Source organism: Nematolebias whitei, unplaced genomic scaffold, assembly GCF_014905685.2.
Source record: "Nematolebias whitei isolate Nwh7 unplaced genomic scaffold, NemWhi1 Nwh_scaf_182, whole genome shotgun sequence".
NCBI lineage: Eukaryota > Metazoa > Chordata > Actinopteri > Cyprinodontiformes > Rivulidae > Nematolebias > Nematolebias whitei.
In genome coordinates, this window is record NW_023618727.1 from 23844 (window position 1) to 32868 (window position 9025).

Genomic DNA, 9025 nt, shown 5'->3' on the forward strand with positions numbered 1-9025 from the left:
GGGGGGGGGAGAGGGAAAACACGTCTGATTTCACCAAAGAGTAGCAAGAAAAAAAAATTCTCTATCTTTATTATTTTAGATTAGCTTAAAGTGATAATTTAGCCAAACAGATTGTTGCTTTTATACTCTACAGAATTTCTACAGCATTTTATTTCTCTCACCTGATTATCTTTGCAGTTCATAAAAAAAACTACTGCTCGCTCATAAAGAGCCCACATAAACTCTCTTTTTGCTTGGTTTTAGTTTTTGAGTGATTTTTGTTCTATTTTCTGTTTTTGATTTACTTGTTCCGAGGGCCCACAAGCTGAAGATGCTGAGTGAACCTGTGTGTCCAAGGTCACCGTCAGAAGGGCCTGAGGTGATGACGTGTTTTCCTCCCACGCTCTTACCATGAGCCCTGGGTTTTTTTTCCCACAGCATTCACACAGAATCTTCAGCTAACCGTGAAGCCCACATAAATTTCTGACTTATTTATGGTAAAACTTAGTTTTAAATAATTAACAGTAGGGAATGTTGGATGATTAAAAAAATGTTATTTAAAACTGTTTGACTTCTTACTATTTGTTTAAAACTCCAGCTGTGTGAACTGAAGCCCAGCTGAAACACCAGACATCCAGAGTTTTGTTTGCAGCTCATGTGTGTGTTCTAAGACCACAGACCTTGGGTTTTTAAACAACCATGGCTGTTGTTTTGTTCTGACCTTGCTATCCTGCCTCCGTATCAAACTGTCTATGGTTTAATCATATTTTGTGTCTCTGCTGCGTCGGAGAAGTTGAATCTGCTGATTTGTGCCTTGTTTCCCACACCCCACTCTACCTAATAAAATACGAGCGTCACAGGCAGAAGGTCGGACTTCTTCTCTTGACGTTTCGTCGAGCAGAACTCCCACCTCTGTAGAGGACTTTTTTTAAGACACTTACGCTTGTCTTGTGTGAATTCTTTACAAAGGTGTTACGAGGAAAAAACCCTTTCAAAATACATTACATTTTTCATAAAGTCAATTTAGCTCATCCATATCCCCCAAACCATGTTTTTAATGATTTTATACAGTGTAGGACTCAAATTAGCAAATTATGATGAACTAGAAACATTTAAAACTGACTCCTGAGAACATTTGGAGGGTTTTGGACAAAAAAAAAAAATAAAGACAAGTTAATCAGAGACACACCTTTGCTATAGTTTTGTTCAAATATACCTATTTTAGTGTTAATATTGTTTATTTCCAAAAACTAAAGCAACAGAAACAGCAAATTATACAGAGACAGGCTGTGCACGCTCCCGTGGGTCACTGTTATAAAAGTCATCAGATGTGTCTCATTGCCTGCTCGTCTCTCTGCTCCTCCTGTGCTCCTCCCTTCTCCCCAGCTCCACCTGTCTGCTCCTCTCCAGCTAATATACTGTAGCATCACCTGCGGGGGCCACGCCTCGTCCTCCTCTCCCTCAGATGGTGGAAGAATCAGTGAACGTCATTCTGTGGGTTCAGCTTCTCTGACAGATGTTTTTAAAAATCTGCAGCTTCAATATGGTCTCCAGTTCTTTTTCAAACTTGTTCTGACAAATATGTTCTTTTATTTTGAACACCGCTCTTGAACGTCTTCCACGACATGTGGACAGCTGTCACGTCAATCATTGAGGGACACGCCTCCATTCTAGCAACACACATTCTGATTGGTCATCTCATGGCCAGTGAGTCCACGTGGGTCACTTTTTATTTGGATCAGCACCACAAACATGCATCTGAAATGATTGACAGAAAACCTGACAAGTTACAAAACGATGTATTTCAGCTCATCACGTGACCTCAAAACAACAGGCCCCCCAATGCTGTAGGCCCCTGGACTTCAGCCCAGGTCAGCCCGTACATTAAAGCAGCCCAGGAAACAGAGACATTCAACAGCACACAGAACCACTGCTGGATCTGAATCATAGTTTTACCAAGACCCAAGGCCAGGCACCACACTTCTTCTGACAGGTTAGTAGGACTATCTAGTGTGGTTGGGAGTGTAAGCTGCACCTCTGTTAGATCCAGAGAAATGTCTGTTAAATCTCTTGGTGAACTCTATTTATTTTTATCCGCAGGTACACCAGTGATCTGGCACAGCGCCAGAGTCAAGTTAGATTTATTTGTATAGCACATTTAAAATAGGAACTGTTACCAAAGTGTTTATCAGAGCACCATCAGACCCTGCATGTCTGGTGAACACTTCTACTTCCTTAGCTTGGATTCTGACTCAGGTATCGTCCACCAGGGCTGGGTAAAAAAAAACTATTTAACTGATTTTAGTTACAGAAGTTATTATGACATTCTGTGTATGTATATATCACAGTAAAACCACTTAAAATATTATTTTGAATGAAACTTGTTGATGACATTGTGAGTTTTTGTTTGTTCTAAAAAAGTTCAATCTGGTCCTCTGGACATTCAAAAAAACAAAACAAAGCAAATCAACAAAAAATGTAGAAACGTTTCGTCTCTCATCCGAGAGACTTCCTCAGTCTGAGGTGCTGTATTCAGCTCAGTCTCTTAAATAGCACCGTCTCAGAGTGAATCAACCAGTTTTGCTGCTGACAACCAAAACCAGCTGATCACATGCTCAAGAAGGACCATCAGCCTAACAATGGATCATTAGCACAGCCTGTGTGCTAATGATCCATTGTCCTCCTGCACTGCACCTGGGCCGAGGCTCGTTCAGAACCGGCCCGCCTGGTGGGAGGACAGCTTCTCCTCGCAGGAAAAATAAAAATTCAGTTGGTTGTTTTGTAACCGAAGTAAACACAAGCTAACATTATTGAGAACGTTGATTTACCTGCAGTAAATCGGCTACTGACTATCATGGAGTAAAGTTCGACATCATTGTCGACTCGGTTCTGGTCCGCTCAGCGACCGGAGTGGAGCTGTTAGATGAAGCGGTCCCACTTGGAGTAAGAATCTGTCGACTCTCATCCAAAATCCAGCTTTAACTTCAGATGTTGTTAGCTGAGCTTTTAGCCCAGAGGAAAGGAGCGGGCCAAGGCAGCAAGCATGCACATTAGGTGAATGTACAAAATTCACAGCGCCAACTAATGACCCGGCATGGTAACTACAGGTAACTGCAGGTAACTACAGGTAACTACAGGTAACTACAGAGGATTCAGGTACAGGTAACTACAGAGGATTCAGGAGGGCGGGGGGAGATTCCTCAGGTTGCATGTAAACACAAAATTTGTGTGTCAACACAGATCTTTTCCTCCAAGTAACATATGAAAAAACCTATGTTTCCCCCCATCGTGTCCGTGTAAACAGGGACTAAACTGCAGTAAATAAATACATACCTAAATACGAACATAAATACATACCTATGTAACCCTGACGTTTGGTTTGATACCAGCGAACTGATGGATCACTCACCCAGGAACTCTTCTCAGCTTCACTCCATTTATTAACATGAACTTCATCTGTAACAGAAAACAACGTGTGGTTGGTGGTGGTCTGACATGTAGCTCCTGCCCCAACTCTGAGAACATCAGGCAGTAAAAAACTGCCGTCACGCAGCCTCCACTTCCAAAATGATGGTTCTGTTGTGCAAGCAAACACTATGAATTACAGTAGTAATGAATGCAAGTGTTTTCAAAATAAAAGCTGTGAATGATGTCATATTTGCTGCCAAACTACAACATAATTTTTTAATGTCCGCTTGTGAATATGGATCCATAATATTTTTGTTTTTGTCACAGTTTTGTGTGGTCATTTGTTTGTTCAAGGGCTGGGCGATATGGACCAAAATATTTTCTTAAAATAATCTCAATATTTTAAGATAAATAGTGATATATGATATATATCTCAATATGTTTTTTCTTTCCATAAATTAATAACAAAAATATATTTCAGAGTCAAAGCTTTGTCCCAGTTGTCACACAGGCACATTTATTAACAAACAGCTGTAACTGTACAAAATAAATGTCTAAGAAATAAACTATTTACATATATTAAATAATAATCCTCTTCAGCTGTGCTGCCTTCACGACGTTAGTAAGTTTGTGTAAAGCAGCACGTGAGGGGCTGTGTTTCTATTCAGTGAGGGAGGAGTTTCTTGAAACTGTCCAGATGACCTGACTGAAAAATGTTGGATTGTAAACCTGGATTATTGAGCATGGACTTAGTTGTTCTCTCTGACATTTGATTTGATCTGATTTTACCAGGTGAAATGTTTGAGAACCAGTTCTCATTCACAAACAGGACCCGGCATGTTCCAGGAGTTCTTCATTCAAGCCTCAGAGCTGCTCGTGGAACCATTTCATCATCATCATAACCTTGATTTAACCAGGTTTGTTCCATTGAGATCAAAAGAGCTCTTTTACAAGAGAGACCTGGTCAAGACTGACAGAGAGAGGAAAAAAAACAGTCAGTAAAAAACACAGTTACAACACATAGTCAGAATAAACATAGACTTAAATAACAAACAACTCAATTAAAACAATTAAACTTCTGCAACTTCAGTAAAAAGGATCTATCATGGTATTAAATACATTCAGAGATACTAATGTTCCAAGTTTAAGCTTTGATTGTAAACTATTTCATGAGGTTGGAGCAGAAAAGCTAAAGGCTTTCTTGGCCCTTTCTGTTCTGACACGAGGATTAAAATAAACTAAAATTTAAAAAGTCTTGAGACCGGAGGCTGTAGGTCGTGTTGTTTAAAGTTAACAAAGATGAAAGATAAGGTGCAGTCAACTTAAGAACAGTCTTGTAAATCAAAACATACCAATGGTCAAGCCGACGTACATGCAGAGACGGCCATTTTACCTTTTCCTACAAGAGACAGTGATGAGTTAGGGCTCCATAATTTGTAATAAACCACAAAGTGCCATGATACACGCTATCCAGCATGTGACGACATTGAGCAGAGGCGTTCATGTATAATACATCACCATAGTCAATAATCAGAAGAAAAGTTGACTCCACCAATTTCTGTTTTACCCTAAAAGAAAAGCAGGATTTATTCTGACAATAAAATCCAAGTAAAAGCTTCAGTTTATTTACAGTAAACTGAATATGAGCTTTAAAAGACAATTTGTCATCAATTAAAAATCCCAGATATTTGAATGAAGATACAAGTTCAATTTGTTGACCATCACTAGTGGAGATGAGAGACTGGTTTGACCTTGATGATTTCTCACGTGTCTCACCAGATCTGCTCAATAAGTTAGAAATCTCATTGATCCGAGTTAAAATGATTCTTTATTTATCCTTTACATTCTCAAATGATGTTATGAAATTAGTGATTGATTTGAGTCAAAGTCTCTAAAAGTAATATTTGTAAGTAAATCTATCTTTAGGAGTCGACCTATTCAAGATGGCCACCACAGCTAATTGAACCACAAATCACAAGTACTGAGTGTGTCAGATACTGAACTGCAGCTGATGTGGCAGTAGCTGAGAGTCATCCTCAAAACATATTTCAAGAGGTAACAGATCACAAATGATCTCCCACAATAACCTGAGATTGTTCATAAGGTCATCTGTACAGTTTGACTCAAACGCTCAAACTACATCCACTATGACCAGATGTTCTGATGAGTTCAAGGAATGTTACACCTTCATCTCCTTCATACTTTAATGAATTTACACTATTTTACAATTGTTTAGATCAGTAACTCTCACCATAAAGCTGTTATTAATATGTGAATGTAAAAATGACTCCATCATTTCAAATGATAAACGTCATGTGGACGACATAAAGCTGCTTCCTGTAACTTCTTCCATTTCATAAAGAGCACTGAAGGTGATTTCTCTGTGATGATGTCACGATCAGTGTGTTTTCATCATGATTTCATGGATCTTTATGTTTCAGATCACAAGTCATTCCTCTTTGGATCATTATAGTTTTGTTCTTTGATTATTTAGTCTCCCTGGAGGCCGTGCTCCAGGTGGGTTTGCAGAGATCACATGGAACAGTTGTTGCACAAATCAAACACAATTCAAGTCACATTTAAAAGTGACATCATCATAATGATGTCTATTGTTACATTTAATAAGAAAAATAACATTTCAAACCTCACACTGTCACATCCTTCTTTAAGAAGAGCTGACTTCATTTTATTGTTATTGAATAAAAATCTACATGTTGGATGTAAAATATGTGTGTAGTTTTAAAATATAGCATACTTTATAAAAATATAATTACAAAGAGCTCTGGTAAAACATGAAAGTGCGAACAGAACTGCTCCTGCTGAAGGCAGAGCCAGCCACCATGAAACTGTGATACAACACTCAACACATCATACAATCTAGTACTTGTACACAAACTGAGCTGACACTTGAACACAAGTGGACATCATGGGATGCATCGTCACAACAATAGAGCCACTGGATGGTTTGATTTGATTGTGGAGTTCTGTTCCATCACAAACCAAACATGGACCCAACTAATGAAGTAACATGGAGCCAGACAAAACACTCAGAAGAAACATATTACAATTAAATACGACATATTTTACATTCACGCAGTAATACTTTGCAAAGCTGCAGTAGAAACGTAGTTTTTGAGGGAATTGTGTTGCTGGATCCACATTTATCCAGTCAGGTCGAGTTCTAGTGTTTAGTTTTATACAAAGAACATTTCTGACTGGATTTACCTGCATTTTGACCTTAAAGCTTCAAACACATCATTGTTTGATTTATTTACACACAATTCTCTTGAAGAGTCAAATGTGATTGTGAACTTTATCACTTATTTGAATCACATTCAGCCTTTTCATTTCTCAGCTCAACTAATCAGATATTATTCGTCTCCTCTTCACCTTCTTAACAACCTTTGTACTTTAAAATATTATTATCTTCAGAGTGAACTATTTTTAGTCACTTCCTTGTTGGACAATAATGCATAAGTCTATTAGAATGTTGAAATCAAACCTTCAGGACCAAACCTGATGCAGTCGGTATCTGTTGACCCATTCCTCTTTACTTTATGATTTCCAGTTTGGATCTTTCAAACCTGATGCTGGAATATCAGGAAAGTCTTCATCACTTCTCTGGCAATCTAAAAAATATAGAAACCATAAGAAAAGGTACAAACAATAAACAAGTAACAAAAGCTCCACACATGAAGTTTCACCAACTTTCCAGTGAACAACTACCACAACAATGTCCCAGCAGATATTTCCATCCTTTTGGAGCGGCTGGAGCACGACGCCTCCGTTCTATTTAACGTCACACAATCACATTTTTCTGACGCGCTCTCCTTCAGTTCAGCTCAACTCTGTTGCAGCTTTTAATAGAATCAGTAAATATTTGAAACTAATTGTTCAAGAAACACAAGTTGTAGGAACTGATTTGAACATCAGCTAAATATTCTAATTACAATTAAAAGAACAATTAATGAGCAACATTTAAATGAACTCTGACTGATTTATTTTCTATTAGACTTTAACAGTGAGTGTGAGAACTGACTGCATTTTAATAACGTGCACGTTTTGATCAATTGACTTAGAGAAATGTGGGTTTTTGAACAAATCTAAACCAATTAGTAGTTTGAAGGAAATGAAGTTTAATGATTCAGAAAATCTATTTGATCAAAGAACAGAAAGCTGTAGAGACATTTGATGTTTAATAAATGTAGCAGGACGACTTCAAGTGTTCAGAAACTTTGTAGGAGCCACAACACAAGGAACACGTGTCGTCCTTACACTGGCATGATGTGTCCAACTCAAGTTGTTACTAAATCTCTTTCAAAATGATCAGGAACAAGTTTGAAGATTCATTTAGTTTCAGTGAAAAACATTCATGTGTAATTTATGATGTTCCTGAATCAAACTTGAATAAAATGTGCACTCTGTCCTTCATGGCCATAACAGCAACTAAAATCATTTTAAAAGCAGCTCACCAGATATAATTCAGTGTTAGACTTTTCTCCTCTGTCTCTTAATAAATACTTACCTAAATGTTTTTGCAGCTTTTGAATCGTCTTCTGCTGAACTTGATCCACCAGAAAGACTGTGTGGTTCACAGAGTTTCTGCACAAATCAAAACATGAAACTTTAAATTAAAATGTTCTGAGAGAACAACAAGTATCATTTTTATGCACACTAACCAGAAACCTCCAGTGATTTTGGTCGACATGGACAAATAACACAAAGCTCTTGTAATTCTCAACATTTACCAGGAAAAACAAACACTTGATGTTAAAATGATATAAATGTCATTTCTGACATTAATGTACAATTTGAACTTTATTTTTCCAAATGGTTATTGTCACTTAAAATATTAAACATATAAATGATTTTAAATGAAACATTCCTGTTTTTACTTGAACTATGTTGCATTTCAACGAGACAATAAATTTTCTGCACTAATGATGTGATTTCTGGTAAAGCCGTACTTACCCTCGCTGTTTCTACAACATCCTGAAGAACGAGCAACAAACACAGAAACTTAGGGACAATTCTGTGGAAAATGTCCAACTTTGGAGGGCCTTTATTTTGAATTCCACATGAGATCTTGGTGACATCTGGTGAGCAACATCTGGAGATGTTCTACAGTCAGCCTGAAGTGAGACTGGTCACTGGAAACTAAGAGTTTTGTTTTAATATTAATGGAAACTTCAGGGAAAACAATTGAACATTCTCACATCATGAACATACAAATAACCACAAAACAGAGACTAAAGTCAAATATTATGGATCATATTCACAGGCGGACATTAAAAATCATTTCTGAACATGGACCAGCAAGAAGGACTTCAATCAACTCGAGTCAAAACATGAAAAACTCACTGGAGTTTTTTATTTATTTAACTTACAACACAAAAAGTTCTCTACTCTTTGGATATGGGGGCGAGATTGAAACTTTTTGTGGAAACAGCTGAGCAGGAATGTTGGTCCCGTTACAGCTTCCAGTGCTAACACGTGTTTTATGTCCAGAGTTTGTACCAACAGGAGACACACATCAGCTTTTATTTTGAAAGAACCTCGCAAGCGTGACTACCTGGTGGTGTTAGCGCGTGCACAACCAAACCGCGTGAGCACTGACTTTTTGAAGTGGAGGCTGCTG

General features: G+C 37.9%; 1 long non-coding RNA gene across 2 annotated transcripts in view; it reads right to left on the reverse strand.

Annotated features, from left to right (window-relative positions):
- Positions 1-8435, reverse strand: part of LOC119429248 — a 20694-nt gene extending 12259 nt beyond the window's left edge. Inside the window, exons 1-4 of one of the 2 annotated variants that reach the window (XR_005187751.1) lie at positions 8359-8435; positions 7913-7989; positions 6890-7016; positions 3412-3435 (exon numbers count right to left, since the gene is read on the reverse strand). This is a non-coding gene — a long non-coding RNA (uncharacterized LOC119429248). Of the gene's footprint in view, positions 1-3411; positions 3436-6889; positions 7017-7912; positions 7990-8358 lie in introns of those variants that run through there. The other variant, XR_005187750.1, reaches the window with a different exon arrangement.
- Between the last annotated feature and the right edge of the window lie 590 nt (positions 8436-9025).